Raw genomic sequence first — 20522 nt, 5'->3', positions numbered from 1 at the left:
AGGTATGCATGCTGAAAAGACCCCGATGCCAGGTTGAGTAGAATAGCTCTCCAAAACCATTGTGTAGCTGAGCTTAAACTGTTCAATATCTGCGTGACTTTGAATTTTGGTAAGGGTTTTGCAAGTCACATAGTGTCTTAATTATGTGAATCTTTGTGCCAAATCACTTGACAATAAGTAAAAGCACTTGGATGTTCTTGAAACTGATCTGTGATTGACAATTATTCAGGCACTTCTTAAACTTACAGTAACCAAGAAGTGAATGAGCAAAAACATAAAGAGAAGACAGTTGAAGACTTTACTTGTCTTTAATACTACTTCCATATTTTCATAACATTACAATTGCATAGACAATACAAGAAAAAAACGCTATCCAGAATCAAAATACTTGTTATGGATCATTCCTATAATGTCTTTGTCTAGTTTTTTAGGTTGCATGACTATCTCTCTCTTAACTACTAGACACTGCCCCTGCACAGGATATTGATTCTTTCTGGAATGCCATTACCTAGCTTTTTAGGTTGCATGACTATCTCTCTCTTAACTACTAGACACTGCCCCTGCACAGGATATGGATCCTTTCTGGAATGCCATTACCTAGCTTTTTTGGTAGCAGAACTATATCTCTACTAGACACTGCCCCTGCACAGGATATGGATCCTTTCTGGAATGCCATTACCTAGCTTTTTTTGGTAGCAGAACTATGTCTCTCTTAACTACTAGACACTGCCCCTGCACAGGATATGGATCCTTTCTGGAATGCCATTACCTAGCTTTTTAGGTTGCATGACTATCTCTCTCTTAACTGCTAGACACTGCCCCTGCACAGGATATGGATCCTTTCTGGTATGCCATTACCTAGCTGTTTTGGTAGCAGAACTATATCTCTACTAGACACTGCCCCTGCACAGGATATGGATCCTTTCTGGAATGCCATTACCTAGCTTCTTTTGGTAGCAGAACTATCTCTCTCTTAACTACTAGAAACTGCCCCTGCACAGGATATGGATCCTTTCTGGAATGCCATTACCTAGCTTCTTTTGGTAGCAGAACTATCTCTCTCTTAACTGCTAGACACTGCCCCTGCACAGGATATGGATCCTTTCTGGAATGCCATTACCTAGCTTTTTTGGTAGCAGAACTATATCTCTCTTAACTACTAGACACTGCCCCTGCACAGGACATGGATCCTTTCTGGAATGCCATTACCTAGATTCTTTGGTAGCAGAACTATATCTCTCTTAACTTCTAGACACTGCCCCTGCACAGGATATGGATTCTTTCTGGAATGCCATTACCTAGCTATTTTTTGGTAGCAGAACTATATCTCTCTTAACTTCTAGACACTGCCCCTGCACAGGACATGGATCCTTTCTGGAATGCCATTACCTAGCTTTTTTGGTAGCAGAACTATATCTCTCTTAACTTCTAGACACTGCCCCTGCACAGGATATGGATTCTTTCTGGAATACCATTACCTAGCTTTTTTGTTAGCAGAACTATATCTCTCTTAACTTCTAGACACTGCCCCTGCACAGGACATGGATCCTTTCTGGAATGTCATTACCTAGCTTTTTTGGTAGCAGAACTATATCTCTCTTAACTTCTAGACACTGCCCCTGCACAGGATATGGATCCTTTCTGTCTTTACATAGCTTTTCTGGAAGCTGAACTATTTATTTTTTGTGAAAATTCAATTGAATTTATGCAATGGCTATATAATTTGCCTGTAAACATTTTTAAATAGGTGTGACAATGATGGCACAACTGAGACCATGGAACAGACATTCTCTCTCTAATCTTTGATTACCTGATATAAAAGTTGAAGATATATTCCATACTCACTCAGAACAAACAACTATCCTCTGTATCTAACACAGGTATTTCACTGAAAAAATATTGTCCCATAGAAGATAAGAAGTTCATAGAACTTACTAATACTATATGTAAATTTTGTAAGCTAAAGCATCAACACATGCAGTTTTGCATACAAACCCATTTTCAAAAGTGAATGCTAGCTTTATTGTTACAATATAAAATTTGGTAAGATTTTAGCACTAACTCAGAAATTTTCTCCGCTGAAGCATTTCCATGGATTTTTTGTGTATAAACCCATTAAAAAAACTGATGTTAGCTTTATTGTCTCAATACACCTTTTACGTTTTAGCATCAACATATAAATTTTCTTTGCTGAAGCCTTTCCATATAGTATTGTGTGCAAACCCATTTTAAAAAAACTTTGTTACTTTTATTGTCTCAATACACACTTCAGTAACATTTGCGTATCAACGAGTACATTTTCCTTGCTAAAGCATTTCCATGTCTGTTTACAAACCCATTTCAAAAATAGATGCTAGATTTATTGTCTCAATACACACTTCAGTAACATTTGAGCATCAACGTGTACATTTTCCTAACTAAAGCATTTTAGTGTATTTTTTGTACAAATCCATTTTCAAAAACGGATGCTAGCTTTATTGTTTCTATACACACTTCCGCAACGTTTCAGCATCACTGTGTACATTTTTTAGCGAAAGCATTTCCATGCAGTTTTGTGTACAAACCCATTTTCCAAAACAGATGCTAGCTTTACTGTCTCAATACACACTTCGGTTACATTTACCATCAACTGTTTTGATCCTGTACACAAATGTATTTGTTCTATTATTTCAGTAATTCCAGAGGTGAACTGCCAGCCTTTTTTGAGAATTTCTACACTGATTCCTTAAAGTCAGGTACAAAATGATGTCTTCAACTTGTATGATTTCATTTTTGAAGTCTGATAATTCCTTTTTCTCTTGCCAAACGTCCAGTAATGTAATACTGAAAACAAAAGGATGGAAGGCAAATAAATATTAATGTATGTATATAACATAAATAAGTTACATATCATTATTAGATTTGGAAAAGACGACATACCTCAAAATAACTGAACCCGACAGAAGAGACATGCTATACTATTTTTATGACATTTGGTAAACAGATGAACAAAACTAGACATATAACTACAAACAATGAATACTCCCCAGATGCCACTTTGATGAAATGAAAAGTTGTATCACATTTGAACTTCAATCCAGAGCTTGACCTTGGATCTTGTGATCAAATTTGACACAAAGGATGGACATAAAACCCATATACTTGGTATCTTTGGGTATGATAATGTGAATAAATTTCATACAGCAACAAAATTCATGCAAGAATATATTGAACTGTTAAAATTATGGTTGGATTGATCCACTTTTAACAGGGGATAATAACATGGACATTCTGAATATTGTCTCCCTATTGTGGTGTTTTTCAGTTGTTTTTTTTAATTCAGTAACAGCATTTGTTAACATGGAAAAAGAATAAAGACCCTTGAGGGATTCAACATTAAAAAATAACTAAAACATATTGAATGCCTTCATTATTTTGTAAGGATTTCTTTTAAATATGAAAATATACTAATAACTGTAACCAAAAACAGAATGTGAAAATTTCTTCTTAAAACTGTCAAATGTTGCAAATCTGAGTGAGACATACATGTTCAAAAATACTGAAGTTTCAGAATAAAGTTGAACACTTTTTTGGTATGAATCAACCTACAGGAAAAATATGTAAAAAAAAAATGATACAAAATTTGGTTTAAAGACGACTTCTCTGCTTTTAACTTACCATTCCAAGTAAATATAAATACAACAAGCACGGTTTGTAAGAAAAATAGATTAAATAATTTGATGCAACTGCATAAAGGTTTTCCCATTATGTTTTTAATAATGATGACCAGTCTGCACTTGTATACTAATGCAAAATGCAACAGAATTGCAACATCTGACGTTTAAGAAATAAAAATTATTTGTGCATAAATGTAACATTTTGGCGACAAGCTAATATTTGTAGTACTTCCTTATGACAATCATTTTACATTTTTGTGGTTTTTCTTTTCAGCTTGGAGACTAATCATTTTTAAAATGTTTTCCTAAAGTTTCAAAGCAGTACTAATTACAATTAATTTTTGAAAAAATGTATGAACCTCAAACAATAGGTTGTCGCAGATAAGCTATTTTCTTAACACAAAAATAAACTCTTATAATAGAACATAAACACCAGGTCATGAGGGTCTTAAAGCCTTCACCATGCCATTACCTTTTTACTTCCAGCAAATGTCATGAAAATGTTTCTGATTACCGGTAAGTTTTTTATTTTCCTTAAAGTCATGCAAACAAAATTTCAGTTTATATGGCAGTTTTCTTATGTAACAGGGTGTGTTCTAGCAGAAGTATTTTCTTTTCTCTTAACTTCAACCTTATGACACTAAAACAAAGATATCTCCTATTTACAATGGACACTCAAGCTCTAAAATTTGAATAATAATAGACTAGTATTAGCAGCAGTTCAAAAGTGTATTGACCAGAAACAATTCTTGTCCTGCATTCAGCCAGTTAATGCTCAGAAACCATGTCACTTTATCTTTGTTTGATGTATCAAACCTCTAAAACAAGAGAGGTCATTAACTACGGATGGCTATAAAAAATCAACACAGGAAACATTTTGGTTCTTAATATCATTCTGAAAATGCCAAACAATTTTTGACATAAAACTGTTTGGGCATTTTCAGAATAATATAACTATAATAAAATCCTGTGTTGATTTTTTACAGCCATTTTAAGAGGTTAAGACTACAAGTTTCAAAAACAAACATTTATGGAAAAGTGATGGAACACATTTTGACAGCCTTCTTCTCAATAAATCTTAACACTTTCGGTAGAAGGTCACCATAGGAAGAAGCATTTGAAACTATCTCCAAGTAGTGCTAGCAGTGACTCACAAATATATTTTAAAGCACCATTATATACAAGCTGGTAATTTTTTTCATTAGTTCAAATGATTTAATAGAACATTTGTCTTTATTTCTAACTATTAACTGTAAGACTTTTAGAAAACTAACCTGTAGCTTTCAACAAATGGCTATATTGGTAATAAAGGATACTCACTACTAAACACAGCACATTTTATGTCCAACCCTTGGAGATAATTTCAACTACTTTCAAGAAAGAGTTACATTTCTTTTACCTTTCAGTTTAGAATTATTGAAAAGAAGTGCAAAAGGGGGAAATAACTTTTTCAATATTCAGATAGATTTATGGTAAATGTGTCATTCATTTCCTCTTAATTGCATGTATCACTGTATCAAATTATAAAAAATCCATTCTGTAGAAGTAATGTAGAGATGGTACCCACCTAAGAAGATCTAAGGGTTCAACTCTGAATTGACTAATAAACTAAAGCCAACAAAAGCGAAAAAAAAGTAAGTAAATAGGTTTGATCTGGCAGACCAAATATGACCTACATCTGTTTAAAACTCTTCGTATTCCATGTACAACATGCACAATTTTCTCATGGATAAAATAGTGGGCATTATATAAAACTTTTACAGTGTAGATGAAAAAAAGGTTGAGTCAAAAGAATTAACTCTTACATTGCTAAGTTTCTAAAAAGGACTACTCAATCTTTCAATTTGGACATTACTATTTATAGTTCATAGGGGTGTTCACTGACAATTTACAGACAGCAAGCAGTGCAGATCAGGATCAGAATGCACATATGAAATTGTGCATGTTGTACATGGAATACCAATACAGATACAATTGCCGCTAGTATGCTAAGAGGTAAGAAACAAGTGACATAATGGTTAAGTGTATCAAACATTAAATAAGTATAATTCTAAGCAAAAAGGGCCATAATTCATGAAATACTGGTGCAAGAGTGATGCACCTTGTGTCATATGATGTGGGTGATAATGTGAAACAACTACTTTAAGTTTGAATCCAATCCATTTAGTAATAATTGAGATAGGGTGAAAGTACACAAAAACTCTGACCTGAAATTAGAAGTAGAAAGGGGAGTACTTCATGAAATACCGGTGCCTCAGTTATTGTCCGTGTGTGATATGATGTGTGTAATGATGTTGAACAAAAAATTTATGTTTGAATCAAATCCTCTCTGTAATAACAGATATATAGTGAAAATACAGTGAATAGTTTTTACTGAATGAGATAAGCTCGTTTGAAAACTCACATACGTATCATTAAAAGATTTTAACTAGTTCAAAGGCAATAATCCGACCGTGCCAGGGGCGATTTGGATGGTTATTGTACTTGGCTGAAAAATTATGCTAATAAACTTAGGGCAGAGAAGGTTAAATAAGCAGGTTTCGAGTAATTCAAGGGCAATAATCCAAGAGTGCCTATGTCCATTTGGCTGGTTATCAAACTTATCCAAGACATTATGCCCATAAACACTGTCAGCAAGTTCGGTGAAGATCACATGAAAACTATTTGACTTAAGAGAGCGGACAGGGCTAACTTTGCAGATTTCAAGTAATTCAAGGGCCATAATCCAAGAGTGCCAAGGAAAATTTGGCTGGTTATAGAACTTTGCCGAGATATGCCCAAAAACATTGTCAGCAAGTTAGTTTAAGATCGGATGAAAACTTTGACTTAGAGAATGGACATGCTTTTGGATGCCAACCACCTGCCTGTCACCACGGTTGTTCACATAAAATGTCCCCCTCTTTCAGAGATGGGCATATAAAAAGGAAGTGATTTTGTCAAAATTAATGTCAGAAACATGGAGATTTAAACAAAAACTTGCCTTATATTCCCGGAAAATTATACTTAAGAAGTTAATAATTATTCAACATTTTCTAGCAAGTGAAAATGATTTATCAAAATAAAACATAGACTAATGGAAGCTGATGTGTTATTAATATCTGTGTGAAGTTTCCATAAAATGCATGGATAGGTTTAAGATTAAATTTTGTTGAAACAAGTCAGAATTAGGAGACCTGATAAGAAAAGATATAACCTGTCTATCTGATTTTGTATCTTAACAAGAGCTCTCTGTAAGACAGTGTGCTCGACTATTCGGCACTTTTTTTTACAGTAAAATGAATATATGTCTCAATAACACACCTCTACTTTAAAAGGAAGACACACCAAGGGGCATAATTCTGTCAAGAACACAAATTAGAGTTATAATGATTGTTACCACATATGCAGATGATGATGGTAAGGATATTTTTAGTTTCAAGTCATTACCTTATATATCCACAAAACGAAGTTTGTCAACAAATCTAAGTATGAAAGGGGCATAATTTTGTCAAATATACGAATCAGAGTTATAGGGATTGTTACCATACATGCAGATGATGACAATAAAGATACATTTTAAGATTTAAGTCTTAATAATATGTTTGTGTGAAGAGATAAGCAAGAATAACTAGAGCTATCACTAAAGGTGATGAATGTACCCCCCGCATGCACTGACACAGTACATTGCAATTTGACGCACACAAGATTGCATAATTATGTGGACTGTATGTATACAGACTTTATGTATACAGTATAGTAACAAAAAACAAAGTCCCATAACTATGCAGAATATTTATCTAAAAGAACGTAACATGCACCATGCACAACTAGGGTTGGTACTGATCACTTGTTTGAAGTTTTATTAAATTGTGTGCAAGGGTTCGGAAGATTAGGCGTGCACAAGATTGCATATGCAGACTGTATGTACATAGTATGTTTACAAGAATGCCCCATGCACAACTACTGTTGTTACTGATCACTTGTGTGAAGTTTCATTAAATTGTGTCAAGGGAATGAGAAGAGATGGTGCGCACAAGATTGTGTCTAATGTATATAGTATAGTTACAAAAAACAAAGTCCCGTAACTCTGAATTTTTTTTTCTGAAAGAACCTAACATGCCCCATGCACAACAAATGTTGTTACTGATTACTTGTGTGAAGTTTCATTAAATTGTGTCAAGGGGATGAGGAGAGATGGTGCGCACAAGATTGTGTCTATGTATATAGCATAGTAACAAAAAACAAAGTCCCATAACTCTGCAATTCTTTTTTCTGAAAGAACCTAACATGCACCATGCACAACTACTGTTGTTACTGATCACTTGTGTGAAGTTTCATTAAATTGTGTCAAGGGGATGAGGAGAGATAGTGCCCACAAGATTGTGTCTATGGACAGACAGACGGACGGACGGACAGACAGACAACCTGAAACCAGTATACACCCCCTTACAACTTTGTTGTCGGGGGTGGGGGGGGCGTACAACAAAGATATGGCAACATTTTTAATGACAGAAAAAAAAGGTTGCTGAAAAACTTTAACCAAGAAAGGTCACACCAAATTGACACTGAAGTTGGGGCGAGTAGAATAGCCCCTCTAATTTCCGAATATTGGAGCTTAAAATCCATCAACATTAAAGAGCTCAAACTGAACCTTTTGAGCTACTCTAGTTCTACAGTCCCTGTCAGTCCTTCTGAAGTGTTTTGCAGACTGTTAAAGCTTTCATTACCAACATACTGATAACAGTAAAAAAACTAGAGGTGCTTCTGAGAAAAGCGCATGTCTCCCACAACTGCCTAATCATCTGAATAGTAAGTCCGTCTTCATATACTGTTAGCAACCTATTGGTATTCACATGTTGGAGTAACCAGTCTTCAACATTTTATCAGTAGTGACAGTAATTATGTTCAAGGGCCATAATTCAGAAGTGCCGGACTTATTTGGCTAGTTATCAAACTTGCCTGAGGAGTTATTAGCAAAGACATTTTTTTCAAGTCTTGTGAAGATCGGATGAGAAATGTTCGACTTAGTGTGGACAAGCTTTATGACAGACAGACACACACACAGACAGGAGATAACAAATATGTCTCCCACACCACTGTGTGGTGGGAGACATAATTATCAGGAAAATAAGAAGTAAGGTGATAACACCAAAAAGTGAAACTGTTATTTTTAATAATCACTATGAAAAGATACAAACACTAAGTAAAGTGCATCAGTATTTTAAGTGAAAAAATTAAACAAGAGCTGTCCGTAAGACAGCCAAGTTCGACTATTCGAAATATTGTCCCAGAAGCAGGAAAATATTACCCAAAATGTTAAATATCAAGAGTTTTAAGTTCAAAAGGGGACATAATTTGACCAAAATGCATATCAGAGTTATGGGACTTGATGCTATCAACTAGTTTTATAACCCCGAAGGCACATGTGCAGTTTCAATTCAATATCTGCATTAGTTTTGGAGACAGTAACTGGCATGTAAAAACTTTAACCAGAATTTTCTATGTCCAAAAGGGGGCATAATTTGCCCAAAATACATGTCAGAGTTATGGGACTTGACCCAGTGAGGTTGGTAATTGATCTAAAAAATGAAATAATAAGTTTTAAAATCTATATGCCTTTAAGTAATAGCTGTATGTACTTGCACGCAAAACTTTAACCAAGATTTTCTAAGTCCAAATGGGGCATAATTTGCCTAAAATGCAGGTCAGAGTTATGGGACCTGACCCAGTGAAATTAGTAATTGATCTAGAAAAGGAAGAAATAAGTTTCAAATCTATATGCCTTTTGGTTATAGCTGTATGTACTTGCACTCAAAAAGGGGGCATAATTTGCTGAAAATACATGTCAGAGTTATGGAACTTGACCCAGTGAGGTTGGTAATCGACCTAGAAAAAGAAAAAATAAGTTTCCAAGCTATATGCCTTTAAATGATGGCTGTATGTACTTGCATGCAAAAACTTAACCAGGGTGTGACGCCGACGCCAGAGTGACTAGAATAGCTAGACTATTCTTCGAATAGTCGAGCTAGAAAAGTATTGCATCTAATTCTCACTGCTGCAATATAACATAATGATCTGATATCTTTTATTTTTTTGTTCAAAGTGACTGAATTCTAGGTCTTTCCAGTTTTGAGGGTGGAGGAAGACCCCAAATGCCCCTCCATGCATTATTTCATCACTAGCGGGTACCTTGGTAGAACAACCAACCTTCCGTATGCCAGCTGGATTCAGATAGATTCATATATACAAAAGTTAAAACAAACCACTTGGATTAAATTTGCAGATGTTGATTGTTTCACAACATCTTTAAAAATATAAAAAAAAAAAATAATTTAATTTTGATTACATGTCATTTTTAAATTGGTGGGAAAATGTGAGAAACAAGACCTATCACGAAAGGTGATGAATACCTTCGGACAGCTTACTGTCAGAAGAACAGGATATTAAAAATATATTACATTGCTACTGTATACTGTACAAGGAGAAAATGTAAAAAGACACACAAAAATGTAAATTGTTGTATTTATGCTGCATTTTGAAATCACCTTATTTAAAAACTAGATGGGCTAGAGCAACATGTCGAGCCCATTAGCTTTCAAAAGGACTGGGAGTTGCATGCAAAAAAGTGTGACCTTGACCTTTGACATATGGACCAGAGGTTTGCGCATGACACTCCATCTTGACGAGGTGAACATTTACACCAAAGACTAGATGCCCACAGGCAACATTTCGAGCCCGCTAGCTGTCAAAATGACTGGCAGTTGCACATGACACTCCTTGTCTCACTGAGGTTAACATTCATGCCAAATATAAACAAGATTGCTCCATGCATGTCAAAGTTATGGTACGGACAAACAAATCTGGATGGACGGACGGATGCAGGCACGGACAGACGGACGCACACAAATACACCGAACAGCCATTTGGACAACTATGTCTTTGCTTCCGCAAGCAGGCTCGACAAAAAAAAAAGTAGACCATATAATCATTATAAGAGTGACCAACTAGTTATAAATACAATATATAATATTGCGTTTTTCTACTTTGCTGATGTATAGTTATAGTATGTTATATTCTCAGAATGTATAAGAAATAAATGAGGTTAGCTCATTATTTGTGTGCATCAAAAAAAAAAGAAATGTTAGAAAATTACTGAATTTTTCTTCCAATGGAACTCTATTATTCATATTTTAAGCAAATAAAGGCCCTTAACTTCATAAATTATTCAAATGGAATGTGCTTCATACATTCACAACTACACTTGGTAAAGATGATAATAGTCACATGGTTCTAGCATACACTGTGGACAATTTTTTTTCCATATACATATGAATTAGAATGTGTCTGTACGACTGGAATACTTGTCACAAATAAAGGGCAATAATTCAAATGTTTGCAGTAAGGGTATAGTCTTAACAAACAATTTATATTATGGATTCATTATTCCAGGCTATATACTTTTTGAAAAACAAAGCAGACACAAAATGGAAGACTCAAACCTGTAACCCTAAATTGTGACCTTGACCTTGTATCGGCACGGCTGACTCTGTTGATGAGTCGATCATTTGACCTAAGTTTTATAAAATTCTTTCACGGGGTTTAGGAGATACAGGGCAAACACGAAATTGAAGGCTGAAAACTTTGACCTTGAGTTGTGACCTTGACCTTGACCCAACATGGTTGACTCATCAGTTCTGCACATTATCTTGATGAGGTGATCATTTGACCCAAATTTCATGAATATCCTTCTAGGAGTTTAGAGGATATGGAGCAGACACAAAAGTGAAGTCGGTGAAGATGAGGAATAACTATCTTAAGTTAAAAGCAAATCTATCAAGTAATTACAGAGATAAGGATAAAAAGGAGTGTTAAACTAGAAATGTGTCCATGGGACACAGATGCCCCCACTACATGACAAAGGACACAGATCAACTTTGGGAAAACAATACGCGCGACAAAACATTAAAATGTCAATTTTTTCCTAGGTCAGGGGTTATAACTCCTACAATACTGAATGAATCTACAAAACTGAATGAATCCGGACGCGAAACCCCAGGTGCACTACTGCACATGCTGACCAACATTCCTGTAAACTTTGATGACTCTAGGTCAAATACTTTTGGAGCTACGAGCGACACAACACTAAAATGACCAGTTTTTAACTAAGTCAGGGGCCATAACTCCTACACGACTGAATGAATCTGGACGCTAAACCACAGGTGCACTACTGCACATGCTGACCAACATTACTGTAAACTTTGGTGACTCTAGGTCAAATACTTTTGGAGCTACGAGCGACACAACATTAAAATGATCAGTTTTTAACTAAGTCAGGGGCCATAACTCCTACACGACTGAATGAATCCAGACGCAAAACCACAGGTGCACAACTGCACATGCTGACCAACATTCCTGTAAACTTTGGTGACTCTAGGTCAAATACTTTTGGAGCGACACAACATTAAAATGATCAGTTTTTAACTAAGTCAGGGGCCATAACTCCTACAAGACTGAATGAATCCGGACGCGAAACCCCAGGTGCACAACTACACATGGTGACCAACATTCCTGTTAAGTTTTGTGACTCTACGTCAAGTACTTTTGGAGCTAGGCACGACACAACACTAAGATGACCAATTTTTTTCAAAGTCAGGGGCAATAACTCCCACAAAACTGAATGAATCCGGTCATGAAACCCCAGGTTCGCAACTACACATGCTGACCAACATTCCTGTAAAGTTTTGTGACTATACATCAGATACTTTTGGAGCTAGGCGCGACACAACATTCTCGGAAGGACGGACGGACGGACAAAGGCAAATCTATATCCCCCACCCCCAAAGTGGGGGCATAAAAAATATAACCAAGGTGGGGATGCGGAAAGACGCCGAAGCTGGGGTGGGCAGGATAAGTCTCCATATACTTTGTATAGTCGAGCTAAAAAGTAGAAGGTGCGCAACTTCATAATGACTAAGAGTAATGCAAAATCACATCAATTTACATCAAATACGTTTTGAACTTGGCACCTCACAAAGTTGTTTCTGACAGATAGACAGATACATGTATTATGATGCCTCTTTCTTCATACATGATATAGTTTAATGTGTCATAATAGAATACAATGACATTACCATTCAGTTTTTCTTCAGAAGTTGATATCCATAAATTCATGCCCAAAACAATTTGTTTGGTCAAAAACTATGATATTTCATGCCCATGAAATTAACTGATTTCACAGTATCTAAAAACTTTACCTTTGATTAAGATGTAATTACTAAGTATAAGGAAAATACAAATCTTTCATTCTTCATTATATTTTAGATATTTCAGAAGCTATAGCAGATCTAAAACTGTTAAAATTTGGTTCATTTGGCAGACGACAACTGTAAATAATAGCACGAGCAACAGCGCATACATACACACCACAACTACTGCCATCAGTTTGTTTTGGAAACCCAAATGATTCATTATAATAGGCAACACACCAATCTTTGCTCTGAAGCAACTTGCCTGAATGCTGAAGTGCTTCATAGCAAAGATAACGCCATATCTGAAAGCAAACATATGATGAATTGACATCTGTGCCAAATGAATTACAATAAAATATTATCTTTTTCTTAATGTCAATGACTAATATGGTCCAATGAACATTTTGTTCATTGACTGGAATAACCACAAAATCCTGCTGTAACCATTTAAATTGAATGCTACACTGTAACTTAAAAAATATCCAAAAAAGTTGCTGTGGATTTCCTTTCCTGAATAACAAATAGCAGCACCATCCAGAGTCTACAACATGAACTTTAGAGGGACTCTTTTCTGCTAAAATTGAAAGATAAATATTAATGTGTTCTGAAGTCAGCCAGCTCAAGTTATTTACTAATGTATCAAAGAAAGATTTTGTTAATTTCACACCTAAATAGGTTTTAACATGAATTTTTTTTTCTAATGAACAGTTACTTTCATACAATAAACAGGGCAATTTTGAAACATTTAATGGGTACTTTCTCAATACATCTGTCTGAAATGTTCCTACCATTTTACTGAAAAAAAAGGAAAATATTTCTATAATTTGTCAATGACTTTATCTCAAATTTCTCATTTGTGCCGCATAAATAAAAGCAATTCTCTTTCTTAACAATACTCTGAAATTTCTCGCCATCAAAACAAAGTATAGACTTCAAGCTGAAGGATAAACTATTCAATGGAAAGCAAGTGTCAATAGTTCTACTGAAGTTTAGAGTTCTTGGTAAAATGATTGCTTTGGAAAATTCAATATGGTAAATCAAAGTATTTGGCAAGGATAAGAACACAGTTTTCTTTTGCAACATACCACAATGGCACTCTACAATGACATTTTTGTCACCTTGTACTTTTAAAGATTCTGAAAACTGATTTTCTTTGAAATAATATAGTTTTGTAGTTAAAAACACATGCTCTTTCTTTTCAAAGAAGCCACACTTTTCACAACTGAATAAGTCAACAGAATTCACTTCAAAGTATTCCCTTCTCAAGCTATCTATTGCCAAATTAAACATAAAATCTAAAAACAAAGTAAACATTCTTTGTATTTCAGTTTCTGATGAAATTTCCTGTTCATCGAACTTCGAGCCAATATATTTTTCTAGGGTACATTTAACTTCATCTGTTATTCCATATTTATTCAGTGAATTTAAAATATGTTTTGTTTTGTCAGAAGCAAATGCAAATTTTTCTTCTCTTATTAATCTTTTGATACTATCAGTTTGCAGAATACAATTTAGAAAAGGTTCAAAATACAAGGGAAGAGGAACAATACTTTTATCATAAATGATCAAATAAGCTGTTTGTAACATATCATCTGCTGAGACCCAATCTATATTTAAATCATTGCAGCATACAAATTTATTTTTGGATTTCATAATACTAACATAATGGCCAGACCTTGAACTTTGACCAAAATGACAGACAGCACTTCTGAATGTGTATGACACCTCCTTAGATGTACCACTATTCATAAAAGATATGACTGGATTTATATAAACCGGATTATGTAATTTACAAACTCTATTAGTATTTCCAGCTGCATTTGTATATCTACCTAAAACAACAATGATTGTTTCAGAGAACGCTGTCATCTTTCTTGATATTCTGTGACCATTTCTTTCATGACAACCTTGACAATTTATTTCAACATCATCACTTACTGTAAAATAATTGTCCAATAAAGTTTGGACAGATAAAGAAGGCAAGTTAGCTTGTAAATTCAGAAAAATACTATGACCTTCACTAACTTCTCTAATTGTTAATTTTCCACATTTTAAACATGATTGTCTAATTGTAATTTCTATGTCATCTAAAAGAGTGTGTGCTATCTCATTAATTATATAAGAGTTCATTTCATGAACATCTTGTTGCAGTGTTATTGTGAAACCTGGAATAACACAACAAATTTTTCTTAATGAATGCAATATTAAATTTTCTGGAACATTTCTTCCTTTACCAGCATCAGATTTCATAAAAGACCAAATATTTATAAGGGACTTTATGGCTAAAGCTATATCCTCTGGGTCTATATGTATAACCTTTGACAATAGAATTAAACCAACAAGTAGATCCGTAATTCTTAAATTTACAAATTTCAGGAAAGACAGGATTCAATTTTGTATCTAAAGAATGCATTTCACTTTTAATTTCTGTTGTATACATAATGTCGCCACTGTTGCTATCTATTATGTCTTGCTTCATTTTGGAAGTATTAATTTTTGAATCAATAGTTATTTCTTTTACAGGGGCTTTTTGGTACTTGCCAGTTTTATTTTTTGCTTGCAGTCTTGCTGGTTGCTTTTTAGGTTTATTCCAACTTTCTTTAATCAGAACAGTTTTCTTTTTAATTTCCTCTGATATTTCAGGCATTACTGAGGAATTGTCCAAAGATTGTTTTCTTTTTCTGGTAGATATCAAAGACTTAGTTTTTAAGCATTCAATAGCTGCAAGTTTCTGTATAGCAATTGTGTGCTTCTTTAAGTGTTCAGAAAACTCATCAAGTCTATGCTGAGAACGATCATTAAGGTAAATATGTTTTAAAATTCTAAATCTGTTTTCTATTGCACTATTTGTTTTGGCTAAAGCATTATCTGTATGTGGTAAAATATATCTTGGATTAAAACGGCTTAAATTGCCAAGCAAGACTGAGGACCAAAGTGACAATATTGGGATACAATTTTTTAACAAATACTCAAGAAATATTTCACAGTACCATTTGTTTACACATTTATCTTCCTTGGTGATCATTTTGTCAGAAGCTAGTCTTTTTATTCTATTGCCTAAAATCTTAAAAGATGATGTGCAACCTATTATCTGAAAATCAGCTTCAGTAAACATATTAGGATTAGGTATTTCATTGTCATCACTTACTGTTTCACCGAAATGGAATGAGTCATTTTCAGCTGAAATTTCAAAAGAGTTGATTTTCTTCAAAAGTCTTTCAATATCTGATTTATTGTTTTCATTCACAAATTTAGAACCAAGAGTTATGCATGCACCCAGTAAAATTTCTTCAAGATCTTTAAGAAGTTCACATTTCATTAAGATACCAATTACAAAAAGACAAAAACTTATTTTTTGCAAACTGACTTCTTTTTTTCTAAGATATCGCTTTACACTATTTAAAAAATGACTTTTACAAAGATGGACAACAGTTTTTTTGAGTATCACTGGGAGGTGCTTCCCCTTTTGAAATGTTCCATGCCCGCAGTAAGAATGATTCCAAGTTTTCATCATTAAATTCTTTCAAAGATGCCAAAATAAAAACCATGGACTGATCACTTATGATTAACTTAGGATATCTGATAACCTTTGAATGACCAAATTTTTTTTTCTCAGCATGACGGAAACACCTTATCCAGTCTAATACTACCGGTAAACTTTGATTTTCAGTAACCATAGATGTAATTGGTATTCCCATTTTACCTTTTACAGGATGACACACAGCTAATTCATAATACAGATAGTTTTTTCCAGATTCAGTTTTTCTTAATATTCCACCAGTTGCATCCCAAAATAATGTTTTAGAATTTGAAATACTGTTGTAGTACTGTAAACCTTGATCACTCCAGTATAAAATATACGTAGGAGAAATACATATTTTTTGAATAAAACCACCAGCAACTTCTGCATTCATTTCTTTCTGTTGCATAATTAAACTCTTGATTAAATCCGTGTCACATCTTCCTTCTTGACGAGACTCAGTAGCTATTTGACAAAAAGTTTTAGAATTATTACTTATCAAATCCATGTTACCAGCTACTAATTGCTCTGCTGGTATTTCATTAAACATTTCTAAAAACAAAGACAAAGGTTTAACTCCATACTTAATTTTTTTTTCAAAGCTTCCCTGTTTGAACCAGTAATGTTTCTATGATGTTGTTCAGTAATTCTATGTTTAACTTTCCCTGTATAAGACAGGTGTACACTATTGTTATCAAACATTTTTATATTAACAACACATGAACAGTCTACAAACTTGCAGACAGCTTTTGAATTAAAAAGTGCTGTATCTAGCCTCTTAGCTCTTTTATTTGCATTAGAGACTGTATGAAATTTAAATTTAAATACACAATATGGATTTGTCTTCTTAATAATGTCAATGAAGTATTGTTCCCATGTATTTTTCTTAAAATAACGACCTTTCTTTCGACTCCAAAGAAATTCCCAGTCTTCCGGATTAAAGTCAGCAGACACAATTTCCTTTGGTACTTCAAATGTGAAGTATTCACCTGGTATATTTATTCCAAGGATTTCTCCAATGGCTTCTTTGGAAAGAGAATCATTTACATTCTTACCTTCTTTTAAAGAGTCAAGAGTATCACAACAAAGATTAATCAAGTCAATCACAACGATTTCTTCAGTATTTGCATTTCTGAACCTCTTTCAAATGAAAGCTCATCAAGTCTGTCTAAACACTTCAAAAAGGACTGCTCTAGGAAATTGAACCTATTTACACTTTGTGGGTCATTATGAATATACTGAAATGTTTGTAAATTTGAAAATAATGTCTTAATTTCAGAAAAAAATATCCTTGAATTCTGGAAAACTTTTGAAAAGGTTGGATTCAAGGACTTTATTTGGAGATTGCCTGTGAATACTTTCTGAAGAGGAATTGTTATCATAAAGATGTAAACTATTTCCATATATCATTGGAGAAGAAGTGCTTTTTTCTTGGGTTAAAATAGGCATCTCAGGAGATGGAATGAAATCCTGAGAACATACAGTTTCATTGGATTTTTCCTTCTCAGATAAATTAGGAAGTTCGGGAGATGGTACAAAATCATCAGAAAATACAGTTTCATTGGAATTTTCCTTCTTAGATAAATTAGGAAGTTCGGGAGATGGTACAAAATCATGAGAAAATACAGTTTCATTGGATTTTTCCTTCTCAGATAAATTAGGAAGTTTGGGAGATGGTACAAAATCATGAGAAAATACAGTCTCATTGGATTTTTCCTTCTTAGATAAATTAGGAAGTTTGGGAGATGGTACAAAATCATGAGAAAATACAGTCTCATTGGATGTTTCCTTCTTAGATAAATTAGGAAGTTTGGGAGATGGTACAAAATCATGAGAAAATACAGTTTCGTTGGATTTTTCCTTCTTAGATAAATTAGGAAGTTTGGGAGATGGTACAAAATCATGAGAAAATACAGTCTCGTTGGATTTTTCCTTCTTAGATAAATTAGGAAGTTTGGGAGATGGTACAAAATCATGTGAAAATACAGTCTCATTGGATTTTTCCTTCTTAGATAAATTAGTAAGTTTGAGAGATGGTACAAAATCATGAGAAAATACAGTCTCATTGGATTTTTCCTTCTTAGATAAATTAGGAAGTTTGGGAGATGGTACAAAATCATGAGAAAATACAGTCTCATTGGATTTTTCCTTCTCAGATAAATTATGAAGTTCGGGCGATTGTACAAAATCATGAGAAAATACAGTTTCATTGGATTTTTCCTTCTCAGATAAATTAGGAAGTTTGGGAGATGGTACAAAATCATGAGAACATACAGTTTCCTCAACAGGTTTTGAAAACTTGCTAGATGTAATATTTTCTTTACAGGACACTCTAGGTATATTTGAAGGGGGACATTCTGCATAATGTTGTGGGTAATGGCATTTTGTTTTTGATGCTGTTGGTTGCTGTGGTTTATTGTTAATGTTTTCTTGCGTGTGCTGTGTATTCTGATTCTGAAGAAAGCTGTCATACTCTTTCAATTTGTATTTTGTTCCTTTGGCATGAGTACAACCTTTCATGCCGCATATAAAATTGACATATTTACCTACTTCAAAACTTTTTGTTAATTTTATTTTTTTGTCCAGTATACAAGTATAGTGGTACCATTCTCCACATTGAACCATAGGACTGTCAACTTCTTTCCAATCATCAACACCACAAATACAATATTTTGTAGAGGAAGAATGACTTTTACCTTTTCTAAATGTAGATTTTGACTTAGTAGATCTACCAGATTTTGAAACATGTGACTTTTCATTTAAATCAGGCTTTAGTTCAGAGGGTACAGACTTTTGGGGATCAGTACCTTGTTTTGTGGTTAAATCATCGACTTCTGAACATGGTACATGACCTGTAATTTATTTATTTTGTTGGGTTTTAACGTCGCACCGACACAATTTTAGGTCATATGGCGACTTTCCAGCTTTAATGGTGGAGGAAGACCCCAGGTGCCCCTCCGTGCACTATTTCATCACGAGCGGGCACCTGGGTAGAACCACCGACCTTCCGTAAGCCAGCTGGATGGCTTCCTCACGTGAAGAATTCTACGCCCCAAATGAGGTTTCGAACCCACATCGATGAGGGGCAAATGGTTTGAAGTCAACGACTCTAACCACTCGGCCACGGAGGCCCCCACATGACCTGTAAAAAAATCTGTATCATCACTGAACTTTTCACTCATTACAGGACTTTGCTTCTGTGACTGTGAATCTGGGACAGGTGCTGAGTTAGACATTTGTTGTGAGGACACAAAATGCTTAGGGGACATAACTTTACTGGATTTCATTTTTTTACCAGTTGGGATTGTTACCTTGGGAGAAGACATGGACTTAAGTGGTGAAGGCTGAACGTCAATTTCTTTTTCTGCCATGTTACTTTTCCTGAGATTCTAAAATAAAAAGTCTGAATTCTTTTCCGATTGGTCTTACTGTTCTTCATTTTCAAAAGCACACAAGCTTCACCATAGGGACCTTCAGGCTTTAAATTTCTGTCATTTGATGGCCTTAGTAAGTCCAACAAAAGATTTTTAGTTTGATGTATGGCCTTTCTTTTGGACTTACCTCTAGTTTCACATCTTTGTCTTCTTTCCCACCACCTGTCAGTATGCTTCTTCTTTCCTGATATAACAACTGAATGCAATATTGTCATACAATACCAAGGCCTTATTAGAAGATGACTAATTACCACAACTGCAGCCTAACCTAATGATATAAAATCTGTCAAAGATGTATATGAAATATTGTACTATTTATCCATTATGTAATAAGCGAAATATTTGGATTTACACTGAATATCTGAAACTTACAGTTGTTCAATTATAACATCTATAAACTAATTAATTACATGAAAGTCATGCGGGACACAACAGTTAAAAGAAGCAACACTTGTGTAAAGTATTATCAAAACCCTTTGTTCAAGACAGCTCTGAAGGTCCTGTATAGCTATCCTGACCTAGTTCTTACCAAAGATAAAATAGCATCTAATTTTGCCTAGATTTAGAGAAAAACTTTTTGACCATGCTATACGCAATTCTGGTAGATCATCATCGAAATTATTCCATGATTTCACTTAGTGTATATGATATAATATCGTACAGTAAAATAAATCTGTTTGTAATA

At 34.4% G+C, this 20522-nt stretch overlaps 1 protein-coding gene across 10 annotated transcripts in view; it reads right to left on the bottom strand.

Annotated features, from left to right (window-relative positions):
- Nucleotides 1-289: 289 nt before the first annotated feature.
- Nucleotides 290-20522, bottom strand: part of LOC123528189 (patched domain-containing protein 3-like) — a 108499-nt gene continuing 88266 nt past the window's right edge. For 5 of the 10 annotated variants that reach the window (XM_053544208.1, XM_053544198.1, XM_053544200.1 and 2 more), the window contains 2 exons: nucleotides 19965-20021; nucleotides 290-2823 (listed from right to left, as the gene is read on the bottom strand). The gene's annotated coding sequence lies outside the window, so the exon portion shown is untranslated. Of the gene's footprint in view, nucleotides 2824-19964; nucleotides 20106-20522 lie in introns of those variants that run through there. The other 5 variants (XM_053544199.1, XM_053544201.1, XM_053544207.1 and 2 more) reach the window with 3 other exon arrangements.

The sequence above is a fragment of the Mercenaria mercenaria genome, chromosome 5, assembly GCF_021730395.1.
Source record: "Mercenaria mercenaria strain notata chromosome 5, MADL_Memer_1, whole genome shotgun sequence".
NCBI classification, from domain to species: domain Eukaryota; kingdom Metazoa; phylum Mollusca; class Bivalvia; order Venerida; family Veneridae; genus Mercenaria; species Mercenaria mercenaria.
This window is presented reverse-complemented; position numbering and strand designations above follow the sequence as displayed.